Genomic DNA, 17,609 nt, shown 5'->3' on the forward strand with positions numbered 1-17,609 from the left:
GGTTGTAGACTAGTCTAGAGGTGAGGCCATAAGTGGGAGATAACCACCCTTGGGACATCTTGCTCAATCTAGAGACGAGGCCAAAAGTGGGAGATAACCTCCCTTGGGACATCCTACTCAATCCAATGTCATTCCCTCAAGGGTAGTGCTTGCCAAGGGTTTTCCTCATTCATGGCTATCTTCCAATCGTTCTTGTGGCAATAGGTAGTCTTGATTGAGAGAGGCCAAGAGTGGGAGATAACCTCCCTTGGGACATCCTACTCAATCCAATGTCGTTCCCTCAAGGGCAGTGCTTGCTAAGGGTTTTCTTCATTCATGGCTATCTTCCAATCGTTCTTGTGGCAATAGGTAGTCTTGATTGATGTGGCCCTCTTGTTCCTTTTTGAATCACCTCCTTTCAATGCTCCAATACATATACATATACATATTATTGAGAATCCATTCAGAGTCAAAAGATAGGTGCTTGCGCCTCAAAAATTCATCACATAACCATTCTAACACATCATTCCTCTTTTTTCTAGATAGTGACCTAAAGTCCATTATGACGTATTTAAATTGTACATAATGCAATGGCCACAATTGTGCAAGAACATGACTCCCATTTGCATTCATGGAATAGTGGGGAGAGGGGCATCATCATCATGTGGCTACCTAGAGGCATCGTTCCTATGTGATTGACAAGTATTGCTATGTCGGCTATACTAGTTTGTGAGAGCTTGATTGATTTGATGGCTCCAACATGGTGTGATGGGAATGAGACTACATGATTTTAAACCTCTCATAATCCACCCCATCTCTCACATGATGGTCCCGTAAGAGATCTTGGGGAGTTAGTTTAGGGAGGAGCCTATAGACCTTGTTCAAAATGCTAAATTCTTTCTTGTAGGATGCACTAGGTCAACTAATTGCACATCCAACTTTTATCACTCCCAAGGTGTTCACTCCTACACAATGCTATATCTTAAACTAAAATATTTGGACTTTATAGAGATCTAAAACGAACACATATGAAATTCCAAACTCCCACTACTTAGAGATCTAAAACAAAGAGACATAAAATTCCAAACTCCCACTATTTAACTTAGAGAAAATCCAAAACCACAATAGGAGGAGGAGTGTTAGTTGTTTCTCACATGATCAACTCTTGCTCAAGGGAGGTTCACTATGACTCCTAGAGTGGTCATTCCCACTCTATGCCATATCTCAAACAAAAGTGTTCAAAGTTTCTATGCATCTAAAACAATGAAATGTTGTTAACCCTATGGCAAAAAAGGCAAAAATTGTAGTCTAGAGCAACAACAATGAGAGCTTGTGTGTGTAGAGTAGCAAAGCAAAGATCCGCTTGTAATATCTTGAGCTTGAAAGATGGTATGATGAATCTTAAAGGATGAGGATCGCCAAAATCCTCCCTAAAAAAGATTCAATCATACTTGCAAAATCAAGATCTAGAGAGAGAAATACTTAAACTAAAGAGAGAGACTAAAAGCCCTACAAATTTTGAGGTCCCCCCACTTTGTGTAGAGACTCAAAAGGTCCCCCCACTTTGTGTAGAGACTCAAAAGGCCCCCCCACTTTTTGTAGGGACTCATGAGGTTTCCCCACTTTGTGTAGAGACCCAAGTGGTCCTCCCAAAATGTGGAGGAACTCTTGCCCAAAAGGTTCCTTACATAAGAGGTCCCACCCTGGAGGCACCTACGGATTGTGTAGAGACCAACATGTATAAATCTTTCTTAATGGAATGAAGCTCCCCCACTCTTTGAGGTTCAATGTTCAAGCTCACTATTGTGGTCATGTGATTGATCTCCATTGTGTCCATGCTCTCTTACACTATTGTGTTCTAGCATGCCCTTACCACTACACTCCCTATCCTTGTACTCCCTCCTCCTCCTCTCTTCTCCTCCTCCTCCGTCCTCCTCCTCCTCCTCCTCCTCCTTCCCCCCCTCCTCCTCCCTCCTCCCTCCTCCTCTTTCCTCCTCCCTCCTTTTCCTCCCTTCTCCCTCCTCCTCAACCCTTACCTCTCAAAGTCATGAAGGAGACTAGCTCTCCACTTCGGACTCCTCCTAAACCCCGCAACCCTCTATGAACCCTGGAACTCCTAGATAGCTCTCTCAACCCGGTCCCCTTTGAAACCTTGCAAACCCCTTCTAAACCCTTAAACTCCCATGGAGGTGAGATTGTTGTGATCAAGCCCTCTTTTTCACCCACGAGCGCATGAGCTCTCCTTTCCACGCTTTAGCCTGCACCTCTCTTCGAAATATGACATGAGGTCCTATGCTACACTTATGAACACCTATGCTACAACACAATGACACAATTGTAGGTGACCAACACCCTCGAAACCTAGACTTGGGAGAGACAGAGACAACATTTTGGCATCGTTGTCGGGGAGGTTAGTGCCTGAAGCAAAAGCGGAGCACGTGTGAAAAAGGATCCTCTACAAAAAACCATTCAAGACACATCCCTCAAGGCAAAGTAGTAAAAAAATGCTTCCAATTGGTGCAAAGGGATGAGATCTACATCCTAAATAATGTTGAACTACAAAAGCACATTAATACGTTAATCACAAAAGATTAACCCTTAAACCCCCCACATACTATAAAAGCAACACTCACTTCTTCCCTCTCACTTTTCCAAGCCCCCTCCGCCTTCCATCCACCATCACCACCACCACCACCACTTTGTCTATCAACTTCCCCCCTCCATAGCCACTTTTTCCATCCAATATTTACTTCTGTCATCCATCTCCTCCACCTCCACTCACCATCTCCACCACCATTTTTCCATCAAGCTCCCCCCTCTATCTCCATCTCCACCACCTCCATCTCCACCTTCCATCATCTCCTCCCCAACACCTCCCTTTTTCCATCTATTCCCCCCCTCAACCATCACTTTTCCCCCACCCCCTACCTCCATCACCTCCACCTCCACCACTCAAGGTAATCCCCCTACCATCTCCCTCCACCCTCCATCCCCCTCTCCCACCATCTCTCTACCTCCCTCCACCCCACCATCTCTCTACCTCTCTCTACACCCCCATCTCCCTCCACCCCACCACCCCTCTCTCCCACCATTTCTCTATCTCCCTCCATCCCCCTTTCTCCCTCCACACCACCATCTCTCTACCTCTCTCTACACCCTCATCTCCCTCCATTCCACTGTCTCTCTACCTCCCTCCATTCCCTTTTCTCCCTCCACCCCAACATCCCCTTACCTCCCACCATCTCTCTACACCCCCATCTCCTCCACCCCACCAACTCTCTACCTCCCTCCATCCCCTTTTCTCCCTCCAGCCCGCCATCCCTTTACCTTTCACCATCTCTCTACCTCCCTCTTCACCCCCTTCCTCTCTCCACCCCCTAGCTCTCTCTCCTCCCCCACCACTAAAACCTTCTCTCTACTCTTCCCACCCCTAATCTCTCTCCACCCCCCATCTCTCTCTACCCCCTCTAACTTCCTTTACTCCCCCAACCCCTAACCTTTCTCTACTTTCCCCCTAAATCTAACTCCTCGCATCCCCACCTCTCTCTTCTCTCTAACCCCTCTCTCTACACCCCCACCCACTTCTCTCTACCTTCTCACCTTCATCCTCTCATCCTCAAGGGCCACGCACCCCTTGGGAGATATGGCCTAGGCGTGCAAAGCACGGTGGCCAACACGCATCCTCGGGTACTATGGTCGAGTTGCCACTCGTGCTCGTGCCTTGGGTGCTACACGGACAGTTGTCACTTTCAAGCATGGCCTACGCCTCGAGCGTCGGATGTTGTGCAATTAGTCATCGCCAACACCCCCAGGATCTGCCTTTGCCACCGGTCTGGTGCCATCACACTGCCATTATCATCGCTGTTACGGGGCGGCCACCATCGCCATTATTTCCCATGCCGCCAACACCCATCACACCTGCACCAACCGCATGTCATCGTCACATCTACCCTGCATCATTCACATCAAAAGTCACCCACTCACCATGCGTATGGCCCGTTGCCATCGCTTATAATCCCTGTCACCGCCCGACCCAGAGAGAGAGAGAGAGAGAGAGAGAGAGAGAGAGAGAGAGAGAGAGAGAGAGAGAGAGAGAGAGTAACCCTTAGGTTAGCTTTGACTAATTATATTAGGTTAGGTTAGAGAGAGAGAGAGAGAGAGAGAGAGAGAGAGAGAGAGAGAGAGAGTAACCCTTAGATTAGTTTTGACTGATTATATTAGGCTAGGTTAGTCTAACTAACTTGTCTCAAAAAAAGAAAAAAGAAAAAAGAAGAAAGAGAGACAACTCGTAGGTATTTAGGAACATTTGGTTAGGTTAGATTAACCAGTCCTCCCATTACTCCCCCCCAAAAAAAAAGGGAAGGGCCTTTATCGAAAAATTGCCCATTTTTGCCCCTTCTTTGAGGGCTCGTATCTTGGCCGTTTGGAGACCAAACCGCACTCGGTTTGAACCCAAATTACACGCATGCAAGGATCTACTGCAAAAGAACTTCTTCAAAACTTTTTGCCATTGTTTTGGGCCTCGGTAGCTACCACCATGTAGCCATTGATCTCGACTCATTGACAATGGCATATTTTTTGCCATTTTTTGACTACGAAGGTCGAAATCAGTTGTGGATTTTCAAAGTCAGATGCACTCACTTGAAAGGCACAATTGAGCATTGTGTATGCACTTGAGATTAGGAAGAAGCTAGCACCTACCTACTTTTTAGAACTTTCTTCTACTCTTGACTCTCTCGAAGAATTCAATCTCATGCCATCGACAAGCAACATGGAGGACCTAAGGGTTGAAGAAGAAATAGTAAATGATGACGCTATGCATCCTGATAATTTCTTCAGAAGACACTTTGGCAAATTAGAAATGCCAAAGTATAATGGACGAGGGGATCCTGTCAAATTCCTTCAACTCTTTGATGCAACATGTTGTGCAGGAGGCGATTAATCAAATGAAACCAAAGCTGTTAGGTTTCTGATGGCCTTAATCAATGAGGCCTTAGAATGGTACCTTGACCTTGTTGTAGAAGAAAGAGCCACATGGGCATTGATATCAAAGGAGTTCAGAAGAAGGTTCCAAACTGAAAGGCTAGAGGATGACCCTTCCCTCCAACTGGGAAATATGGAAATGCGTAAGAAAGAAAAGGTCAAAACATACTTAGGAAGAATGAAAAGATTAATAGCAAAGTGTGTTCCCCATCCAAACGACAAGTTCCTCATTGCATGGTTCAAAATCCATTCACAAGGGCATAAAAAAAGTCAATAGCTATGCGCATTTCAACGACACTCACGAAGCTGTAATTGACATTGAGGACATCATGACCAATTTGGATGGTGATAGTGATGACTATATATCAAGTCATCACGACAATAAATCTTTGAAGAAGGGAAGCACCTCCACCAAGGACAAAGTGGAAGCCATGTTCTTAAGGATAAAGGATGAAATGATGCAAACCATAGAGCAAAAGTTGTGCATCTCTTAGCCACCATAGTACCCATGAAGAGAGAATGTCTTGTGTATGGCCAACGACATGGCCAATGAGTGCCCAATCCTAAGGAACAAACTCAACCTACCAAAAGTATCTCAACCCCCAAGGTTATGGTGTGCCATTTGCAATGTTGTAGGCCGTAATGTAAATACTTGCTTCTACAATATGAGGGTAGCACAAGCCCAACCCCAATAGTACCAAAATAGCCGCGCCAATCTGAGTATATAGGCAGCCAACACTAGAACCGAATGTTCCATGGCTCAAACCCATCTCGGTGAGGACACAAGTGACTCAACTATTGAGAAATCCCAATCCTGTACGGTATCCTTGAGCCCCCAACTTTGCTCGAATAGTTCCAGTGCAACAACTCCAACTAGAAGAGCTAGAACCTCACTATGAGTATGAAATAGAATACCCTATGTACTGCATGGGTGGTGCCAAATGACTCATTCTGAAATATGCCGATCAAGTAAGACTAACCACATATCGAGCACCTATCAAGTGTTTTGGATGTGGAGAAAACCATTGGATTGTTGAGTGCCACACAAAGGTAGCCCGAATACTTTCCAAACTGTGTTGAGAGATTGTGAAGTTGGACATGCTTGCATGGATTGCCCACTTAGAGCAAAGCCTCAACCACTTCATGAAGCAAGGCCAAATGCACCCCTTGGAATCATTGGCATAGAGAGCCATAGTGTGGCAACACCAAGTGTTGCATCCCAATCGATACTAGTAGTAACAAGGAAGCAAAAGGAAACAACATGATAAAAACTAAGTTCTGCTTAGAAACCATAAAGCCCAAAGGCCACACAAGCCTACCAATCTCGGAACAAAGTGCCGCAACTGCAAGTACATCTATGCAGAGTTCTCTTCAAGAAGCAAAGGAAGTCTACCCCAGCACCAAAGTAGAGAAAGCTCAGTATCAAGCCTTGAAGGAATGGGTAAGATGTGAATAGGAAAAGTTTGAGATAGACCAAAGAGAAACAACTGAGGGTAGGTAACCAACATTGCACAACATCGACACAGTGCTTGAAGCCACCACCAGCCTAAGAGTACCGGATCTACATGCAAGTCCCCCCCAACTAGATGGAGCCACCCTAGCTAGCTTGATCAACTGCCTCGTCATAATGGCAATTGGAACCTTATTAAGAAATTTGCCTACCATATGAGAAAGTTTCAAGGGCTAGATAGAATCGGCACCATGTAAAAAGGAAGAAAAGACTATGTTAGTGAAATTAGGTGCTCGAGATGACATCACAAATGTAACCATCCCCCTAAAGCATAAAGCCTTTGGCCAACAATACCTTGCAATAGTGGACAGTGGGGCAGGTTTCAACATTCTTGCAAAGGATCTCTATGAAGAATGGGACCTCCCACCAATGAGGAATGCCACATTCAACATATGCCTTGCCAACCACAGCAAAATGAAGCCAATAGGAATTATTGACAATGTGAACAAAAATTGCAGGAGTTGAGTTCACCATACAATCCATTCTGGATCTTCCCCAAGGATTGACTGCATACTAGATATTATTGGGAAGACCATGGATTTGGAAGGCATTGGTACTTCATGCTTGGGGTACAGATAGGATCACAATCTAGAATTGGGCTACTGCTATGAAAATCAACTTGGGAATTGGCCCACTATACCTAGGAATATTGATGACACTTTTTCCACCACAACCACTAGCCACACATCACTTGAACTCAAATCCACAGAATGTGATAGCCAAATTGACATCAACGATTGGATATAGGCATTGGTCACAATCAACAACTGCAAGACAACACAATCAATGTTGCCAAATGTGAACGCACAAATGATCCACAGCTAGAACCACCAATCTTGGATGAAGAATCAGAGGCAATGGATGTACCTATCTTCATGGCAAGCATAGAGTGGGATAATGATCTCGAGAAGGCCATCATTGAAGGCTATGGTGAAGAATTTGATTGGGATTTGGAAACAAATTAGAGAATGTCACACTAGAAGGTCAAATCTTTGATCATGACTTGGCGATACTTCATGCATTAATGGCTATAGAATATCCCAAGTTAGACCCTCAAACAAAAACAAATAGAAGACGCTCAAGGAAGAAGAAATAGGGTGTGCAACGCTAGAAGGCACAGGTAGAGTACTTCAACGAGTTTGAAAGAATGCAAGCTGGAGTGGCATAACTATACTTAACCAAGCCCACCCAAGTGCAAGAGCCACCAAAATGACAATGGGACCCAAAGGGCCTTGAGGGTGTATGCACAATAGAGAAACCATTATTTGAAAACATCTCTCTTAGGAATCCAACATGCATGTTTTACATGTAGCTCCTATATGCATGTTCTACATACGATTCCTACATGCAAGTTCTACATATGATTCCTACATGCAGTTTCTACATGCAACTCCTACATGCATGTTCTACATGCAGTTCCTACATGCAACTCCTACATGCAACTTCTATATGCGCATCCTAGATGCAAGTTCTACATGTAGAGAGAGAAAGTCTTACAATTCCTACATGTAGAGAGAGAAGCTCTCCAACTCCCACTCCCAACCCCACCTCCACCTCCACGTCCACACTCCCCCCCCCTCCCCCCTTCCCCCTGCCCTCTCCACCAACCCCCACCTTCCCCCTCTCTCTTCCTCACCCCTCGCCTCCCCCCCCCCTCTCTCTCTCTCTGTGCCTGCCTCCCCCTCACCTCTCCCTCGCTCTCTCTCCCCCCCACCTCTTTGGGCAAACTAGAACTTCCAAAATACAATGGCCTAGGCGATCCGGCAAGATTCTTCCAACATTTTGATGCCACATGTCGAGCTAGAGGAGATCAATAAAATGAAACCAAGATCACATAGTTCCCTGTGGCCTTAACTGATGAAGCCTCTGAATGGTACCTTGACCTCTTGGTGGAAGAACGAGGCACATGGACCTACTGCAAACCAAATTCAAGAGATGGTTCCAAACAAAAAGACTTCAAGATGATCCCACTCTCTAACTGTGCAAGATCGAACAAGGTTGAAGGGAAGATGTATGCACATACCTAGACAAAATGAAACGCCTAATTGCAAAGTGTGACCCATGTCCTGAAAATAAGTACCTGATAGGTTGGTTCATTGCATGCCTAAGGAAGATCATCCATAAGGACATGAAAAAGTTTGGCAATTTTGAAACATTCAGTGCTGTTCATGCAACAACAATTGACATAGAGAATGGAATGATAGATTCTGACATGAGTAGTGATGATGGAAGAGCAAGTGCATGAGATAAGCACTCTAAAAGGGCAAATCCAAGTCAAGTTCAAAAACATCTAATGAAGATCACCTAGAGGCCATGACCATGAAGCTTAGAGAAGAAATGATGCATGCCATGGAACAAAAGCTGCACATGTCTTAGCCACCACCTCTGTCTTATCTAAGATGAGAAAATGTATGGTGTCCACATTGCACGACCAATCATAGAGCAAATGAGTGTACTATCCTAAGAGCCAAGATCAATGCACACGCCAATCCACTACCAAGGTTGTGGTGCCACATCTGTGTAGTCGGTGGGCATGACACAAATACTTGCATCTTCAACATGCACAATAACCCGCACTGGCCTCAACAATACCAACTGGCATATTATCACACTACCTGTGCATGTAATTACATGCCAAAAAAAAGAGGCAACCAAGGGGTCTACCATTCCAATTCAATCAAGAAGACCTTTTTAAAAGAAAGCACATGTGCCTATTCCTCCGCCAGTAATGATAAGCCAAGCATATCAACATCAAGTCTAGATCCTAAATAAAAGAAGATCCATACCCTAATGCAAAAGTGGAGAAGGCTCAAGTTCAAGCACTTCAACAATGGGTGGAAAAAGAACAAGCTCAATTTGAGGCTGAGAAGCAAGTACATGATCCAACCCCTGACTTGGCCCCACTAGGTATTGACATTGTAATCGAGCCTCTTTTCCAGCAACAAGATCCACAACATAATGTTCCACCATACCAACTTGAAGGTGTTGCACTCTCTAGCATTCTAAGTTACCTTGTGTCCATTCCCATTGGAATCCTCTTATGGAGTTGTCCCAATCTCTAGGAGAGTTTCAAAGGATGGATGGACTGAGAACATTAAACCTGACCCTTGAAGGGGAGGAAGAGAAATTGGTATTCATTGGGAAATAGCTCACACAAGAAGATGAAACAAAGCTAAAAGAACTCCTAATGGAATATCAAGATTGCCTAGCATGGTCATACATGGAAATGAAGGGAATTTCACCAGAAAATGGCAGGACACATGATACCTATTAGGGAAGGTGCCCACCCTAAGGTATGTGGACCATATAGAAAAAATCCAAAAAAGGCCACCATGGTCTATGAAGAACTAGAAAAACTCTTAGATGCAGGATTCATATACGAGATAGAGCACACTGATTGGGTTCCACCCATTGTCATCATGCCTAAATGCAACAAGAAGCTAAGGATATGTGTTAACTTAAAGAATGTGAATGCTACCACAATCAAGGATCACTACTATCCCCGACCCATAACAAAAATAGTGTTGGAAAAGGTGGCTAGATCAGAGATCTACAACTTCTTAGATGGCTTTAGGGGCTATAACCATGTGCAAATTGCTCCTAATGACCAATCCAAAATAGCATTTGCTACAGAATGGGGAATCTTTTCCTATAGAGTCATGCCCTTCGGCCTATGTAATGCCAATGCCACATTCTAGAGAGTCATCTTCACCACATTCAAGTCATTGTTGAATAAGTTTCTACAGGTATTCTTGGATGATTTATGCATCCATACAAACAAGCAAGACCACTTAAAATATCTTGAAGTAGTTCTAGTCAAATGCAGGAAGTATGGCATCTCCCTAAATCCAACAAAATGCTAGTTCATGGTCACCCATAGAGTTGTATTGGGACACATCATTTCTCAACATGGAATTGCAATTGACATGGAAAAAATCAAAATCATAATGGAATTGCCACCTTTGACATATTCATGGTCACCCACAGAGTTGTATTGGGACACATCATTTCTCAACATGGAATTGCAATTGACATGGAAAAAATCAAAATCATAATGGAATTGCCACCTCTGACAAATTCCAAAGGTGTACAAGTCTTTATGGGACATGCCGTCTACTATAGAAGATTTATCTTGTGGTACGCCATGATAGCCATATCACTTTACAAATTGTTGGTGGAATTCTTATAGACAGAAGAGTGCGACCAAGCCTTTGAGCTTCTAAACTGACACCTAATCACAACACCCATCCTTTTATCTCCCAATTGGGATATTGATTTTCATGTTCATACTGATGGCTCCAAGTACGCATTTGGGAGTGTGCTTTGCCAACCTAGTGAATGTAAGAAAGACTACCCATTGTACTTTGCCAGTTGACAACTCAATGATGCAAAAATCAACTATACCACCACAAAAAGAGGAGCCCTGGTAATGGTGTATAGTGTGAAGAAATTTCACCAACTATTTATTGGCAAATGAATTTGTCTTCTATATCAACCGTCAAGCATTGCTTTATCTTGTGAATTGTTTATGTACAACAAGAAGAATAACCAAATGGCTCCTCTTGCTTAAAGAATTCAATTTCAAAATAGTGGTCCCTAAAGATGCCCAACATCAAGAAGAATCCTCTTAGCAAGATATTGGTGGTCAACCCATTGGGTAGATGCTTACGACTATGTCAAAAGATTGATGTATGTCAAAGAATAATCAAGCCCCCAACACAAGGACTTTAACCCTTTAACAACAGTTATCACTCTACAACCATTTGAAAAATGGGGGATTGACTTCGTGGGACCCATACATCTAGCCACAAAGGGAACACAAGCATGCTACATCATTGTGACTTCACAAAGTGGGTTGAAGCTAAAGCGATAAGAAAAGAAGATGCCAGAAGCATAGCAAAATTCTTGTATGAAAATGTGTCAGATAGAGGAACACATTTTGTCAATGAGGTAATCCATTGAAATTGTGTCACATAGAGGAACACATTTCGTCAATGAGGTAATCCAAGAACTTTTGTATGGCTTTTTGGTGATCCATAGAAAAAGCACACCTTACTATACCCAAGGCAATGGATAAGTAGAGTCCATCAACAAGATAATATGCATTGTCCTCACCAAAATAGTGGAGCCCAAGAGATCTGACTAGGCAAAAATTTGAAAAGCTGAATGCATCCTTATGGGCATATCAAGCCACATTAAAGGTCAATATAGAATTTACATCCTTTCAATTGGTGTATGTCCTTGAAGTAGTGGTCCCATTGGAGTTTGTCATACCAACCTTATGCACATTAGTGCCAAAATGCATGGGCAACCATGAGTTTGTCAAAGAAAGACTCTATCAATTGGAAAAGCATACAAAGACAAGTTTAGTTTCCTACCATGCCATGATAGTAGAAAAACAAAGAAGGAAGGCATTGTTTGATAGAAACCTTAAAGATAAAGAGATGAGGGAAAATGACCTAGTTTTGCTCTACGACGCCAAAGTGCACAAGGGTAAACTGAAATATCTAGGTCCAGGACATTATAGAATCAAAAAGGTGAATCCCATTGGAGCCGTCCTATCGGAAACATTGGATGGAGTCCAATTCAACACAACAATAAATGGGAGCTGACTGAAGTGCTACTGCATCAACACACAAGCCATCCCTAATAGTAATGAATATTTGGGAGCCCCTAGTCTTCCATAGTTAGTACTAGATTGTATCACGAGTACTCACTCACATATGTACATCTTTGCACATACAGGTAGCATCAAACAATTTCAACCTAGGGCTCAGAAGTGATGACTGCTGGTCCTAGCTACACTATGAAATCCCAACAAAAAAAAGCATATAGTTAGGACCTACCTAGTTATTAGGTCATGTGTACTCACATGCTTCGCATAGACACATAATAGATTGCATCAATAACTGTGCCACACACTTTCATCCCACACTCTCAAGCATGTGCTAAAGTCACATCTCTCAAACTACACACACACAATTGTCTTACTTGCATACCAACCAATCTAATGATCAATGGGACACCTATCAAAAATGGATGCAAGTTCAGAAGCAATGCGACCACTAAAGAGGATTCAAAGAAAGAGGCTAGAGCCTCAGCCACCACGAGACCCATGCCAGAGTTCACATCCATCTACCTCCTCTCAACCAAGACGATGGTAGGCATTTGTGGTCCAGTTGATAGCTTCAATGAGGATTCTATGCGTGACATGGGCACAAAAGAGGTACAAATGCCACCCCAGTCACACCACTGGCCTACACAACTAATGATGAGGCCTTGTCGTTGGAGCTAGTGTGGCCACCTCCATCGACTTATGCACTTTCCAAAATGAAGCAAAAGCTTTCTTAGAGCAAAGGGGCCTTGGAAGTCTATTTGACCACCTACAATCCTTGGAGGACAATCCTACGATGACCGGGCGATGACCACATACATCCAAGAATTTATCCATTCTTACCACACCAATGATGCACAAGTTGGCAAGTATGACACCATCATTGTAAATCAGAGTCAACTCAATATTATACTCGATAGTAAAGTGATTTAGAGGGCCTTCTCACTCCCAACTAAAGGGGAAACATACCCCACAAGACTTGCTGATACCAAATTTCTTGAAATTCAACCTCTCCTTGCCAAGGGCACCAAGTTCCATAGGGATGGGATATTACTTCGCACAATTGTCAACCCTTGACTCAAGGAAATAGCAACATTCCTATCAATAATCATGGTAGTCAAGTGTGGCTCTCACATCTAACTTACCATATCTAACCACTCTCTATGCCAATCTCATAATCTCACTTACCCTTGTTACTACCACCCTCTTAACCTTCCATGAGCTCTAACCAAATGTCTACTTCCTTCATTATCTCTTTGCTCATGCCTCTCACCACTTTCAACTAGCCCAACAATCACAAACTTACCGACCCCTCACACCTTACTTCTTCCCTTCCCTTGCTAATCCTACCCCTGAGGATTATCAAGCTGCTCAAAGACAATACTACGAGGCAAGATTGGCTGCATCCTTTAACAAAGTGCTATATTTTGCAAATGCTTGGAATTTTGGAGGTCCCCAACCACATCAATCGCCCTTTGCCTACACTCAATTTCAATACCAATGGACAGATCGATGCTCACACTACAAGTAGACTCTATCAAAGAGTCATCTTCTTAGAAGCACGCTACATATCTATGTTCAAACAAATGGTGGATATAGGCTTCTTGGAAATAGAGTAGAGCAAAAATTGTATGGTGGAAAGGCATTACAGCAGGATTGACTGACACACCACAAGTTCCACAACCACTAGGTTATGTACATGGCATCCCAACTCTGTGATCACAATAAGCCATAACCCAAGGATGGGTAATAAAATGGATTTGGGGTATGTTGACTATGTGTCAACATGGACTTAAGTAGCATAGACTGTGTGTGTAGAGTAGTGGCAAAGGTTCGCTTGTACTTGCATAAGGACCAATACCTCCGTACCCTCGACGAGAGCTCCCTGTAGCTCCAGGATGTCGAGGTGAAAGCTCGCGATAATGGACTTTGGACCCCGCTTGGAATGTTCATCGAGCATATTGACAATGCGATAGAACGGAACGATGAACATAATTTATTTCTCTTGAAGATATGCCTCCTTGTCATTGCATGTATCGGAGGTTATGCTGCCTTTGCATGCCTGCGTTCCAGGACTATGTTGTATGATATGTTTGCACCCAGGAAATAGTCAAACAAAGAAGGCATGCACTTGGGAGTTATCCTCCATGCCCCTGGGCGACCATACAATGGTACGAAACCTGCGCTCAGGCATGCAACCTCTAGTCATGCTACCTCGATCCCATTCATGCCCACGGCATCTACATACATGATTTCATGAAGTGTCCCTTAAAGCGGAAGTGCTAGGACAGAACCTGTGATGACCGCCCAATGCACCTGCTGTTGTTATGCATGCTACATTGGAGCAACGCGGTAGAAACCTCCTCTCTTCTCCCTTTGTCCTTCACACATAGATCCTCCTTTCCTCACCTCGTCCCTCACAGACTGGTTATGTTTGGTGTCTACATCCCTACGTAAAAAGTGCTTACACGCTCTAGTCAGCTCTCGCTAGCAGTCAAAAATGTGGGGGGTTGTGCTGTCAAGGAGTCTCATGCTACTGGTCCATCAAATACTCTTTGTCAAGCACCGTTACATGAATGTTCAGGAGTTGGAGGTACGTATACCATAGTAAAAGCTATCCTATGGAGGATGCTTCATGGCTCTCATAACATAACCTCTGTAACTGACCTAGATTATATTGGCCTGGTCCTTGATGAACGACTGAGGATCACTCAAATGAGCAGTTATTTGAACTTTCATTTTCTAGTTCCCTCTCTGGAGAGTTCGAACGGCTAACATCACTTTAATCTCTTTATTTTGGTAGCTTATATAAGGTTACAGGTCCTATCTCTAAAATAGTGGGAGATCTTCGTTGAGTCCTGGCATGAGCATCTCAAACAGCCACATATCCCGGCATTCTCCCTGAACGAGTCAGAGGTATTGGGAGGTGCCAGAGCCTTAAAGAAGTCCTAACCTCCATAAATCTCAGTTGGAGGTTTTCAGTCTACTTTTTCTGGAATGGTTCTCTATCACGAGGTTTTTTATTTGCTGACCTTGGATCACTATCTCTGAAAGAGCCTGAGGTTCTGAAAAAATGGGTTTCACGGTAGGAAAATTGCAATAAAGCATGTATACATTACCTGATGGAACTATGGCTAACTAGTGATGTTATTCGCTTGTCTTATAGCCTATTGGGTATTGAATAAGCTACATGGGTTTTCAAAATTAGATCTTAATTAACTTGCACAATGGTTTGGTCATCCTAAGTATATGATAGATTGCAAGGAAGCATGTTGCAAAAATTCACCACCACTTTTTATGGTTGGTTTGTTTTTAAAAAAAAAAGGACTTCTTCTTGATGAAGAGTCTTACACTCTATCATCTTGTGTGGACAAAAAATGGGGGCCACACTGGTATTATGCTATTTAACTGCATCCCTCCATAGAATACTAAAACTTGGATGGGGTTGACTCTGACCACAAAATCACATGGATATACAAAATAACTCTCTGAGTAGGTTGTGATCTGTTATTGAGAGTCTTGTAATAGAATCATAGCACCTTATTCGAATTCCTCCTTTTTTGAAAATTTGGGATTGACAGGGATAACAACTGTAGCTAAGCAGTGAAGCCTGTGGTTACAAGCACAAAGCATTGGTTCTAACTCTTGTTTTGCCTTGATTGATGGAGGTGAGTCTAGCTACTTGCCTCAAATTTCTAATAAAAGGAAGGAAACTAAAAGAGACGCATACAAATAGCTTAGAAGGAGGCATGGGGGAAAAAAAGGCTTTTTTACATAGGAATCAAGAGGATGTACTAGGGAAGAAGTAGATTATACTGTCTTAGTAAGTAATTGACACCGTTACAAGCTCGTTGGGATGATAGAGATCCTAACTTGATGGGTTTGTTTTTGTCTTCCCCGAGCACCTACTTGGTTCACGGACCTCAACAAACTTGGGTATGAGGATCCACTTCCAGCCCCCTCGCAGGCATGGCAAGCCATCATGACCATGTTTTCTCAACGAGTCCATGAAGGTTAATTAGCTTGGAGTCACAAGAGTTAAAAGAGCACTCGGATTCTGGTCGACTATTAGTAATGCAATTATCTTTCAATGATTGGTGCAAAGTTCTGGTCCTCAGCACAGGCAAGGTATATGAGGCAATAACCCTCATTGGATAACTCCATGAATCCTTGGACCAGATTATTCATGAGGATAACAAAGCTCTATTGGAGTTTGTAGAATAATCTCCAAGCACCATGAAGAATCTATTTACTATGAACTTCAACCTTAACCCCCCAGTCAGTCCAGCATCTGCAAAGAACATGTGGCTGAAGTGATTCATCCCCCTGCAGAGCCCCCTCTCTCCCCCCCAACACAGCTTTTGCAATATGGAGGGATTATTCCAGGATGACCAAGATAAGATTTTTTCAGACTTAATGGGGACACCAATGACCACTGCCAAAAGGAGCTCATGCCCCACTTACACAAACCCCTTCTTCCCACCTAGGGTTCTAGAAGCAGATTTGATGGCACATGATAACAAGGTTTGGGACTTGCACAATATGAATTTGTTGGCCCCATTTCACATTGACACTTGGCTATTTCTCACTGATCTCCTACAATCTACTAAAATTCTAAAATTTACATCCCAATTATTTATAGCCATGCATTGGCCAGCTTTTTCCCCATGGCCATGTTTGCAGCGGGCAGATGTCCATCACCGATAGGGGTATTTGGTAGATGCAAGAGCAAGATTAGTGAATCAGAGAGGAGGTCCCCAAAATACATCAATGATATTTTTAATGTGGGGAGACCATATATTAAGTGCAGATGCAATGACGAGAAAATGGACTGTAAAGCCAAGCCACTTTGGTTTGGCCATGCCATATGGTTCATTGCTAAAATTTGGTTACCTTTTTTCAAGAGAGACCTCTAAAGGGAGCCTTCAACTCATTCCTATTATTCAAGAAGTCCCCTGATATGGTGCTGTTTGGAAAGGCCTCTATCGCCTTCATGTAGATGAAGGAACTGATACTCAGAGCAGTATGAAACTTGGAGAAAAGCCCATCTCTACCATTGCTCCCACAACCATCCCCTGGAGTATGTTAATATGGAGAAATAATCATAAGAGGACATGATGGTGGCAGGCATAGAGGAGTCAGCTTTTCAAAACGAGGCAGATTCCAATCACATGGTGGAGTAGGATATGGGAGATCCAGAATGATACAACCGGCCCAATCACGCACCCCAAAGCAAATTGAGTGGCATAATAGTGGAGAGAGCTCAATCCACTTGGACATAGGTGAATCTTAGCTAAGACCTTCGAAGATTATGAGAGGCAGCAAGACAATGTCCTTCTCTCAAGATGCCAATAAAAAGGTACCAGTTAAGCACCTCTTGTATGCCGACAAGGACTGATATTTTGCAGGTATGCAACTCCCCATCGAAAAACTTTGTCTTCCTCCCCCATGGGGAGCTTACCTTAACCACTCACTGCTTGAAGAACAATAAGAAAGAATATATATCTTTAATATTTAATAACC

The sequence above is a fragment of the Dipteris shenzhenensis genome, chromosome 16, assembly GCF_047967505.1.
Source record: "Dipteris shenzhenensis isolate YYH24624 ecotype China chromosome 16, Dip_SZ_1.0, whole genome shotgun sequence".
Taxonomy (NCBI): domain Eukaryota; kingdom Viridiplantae; phylum Streptophyta; class Polypodiopsida; order Gleicheniales; family Dipteridaceae; genus Dipteris; species Dipteris shenzhenensis.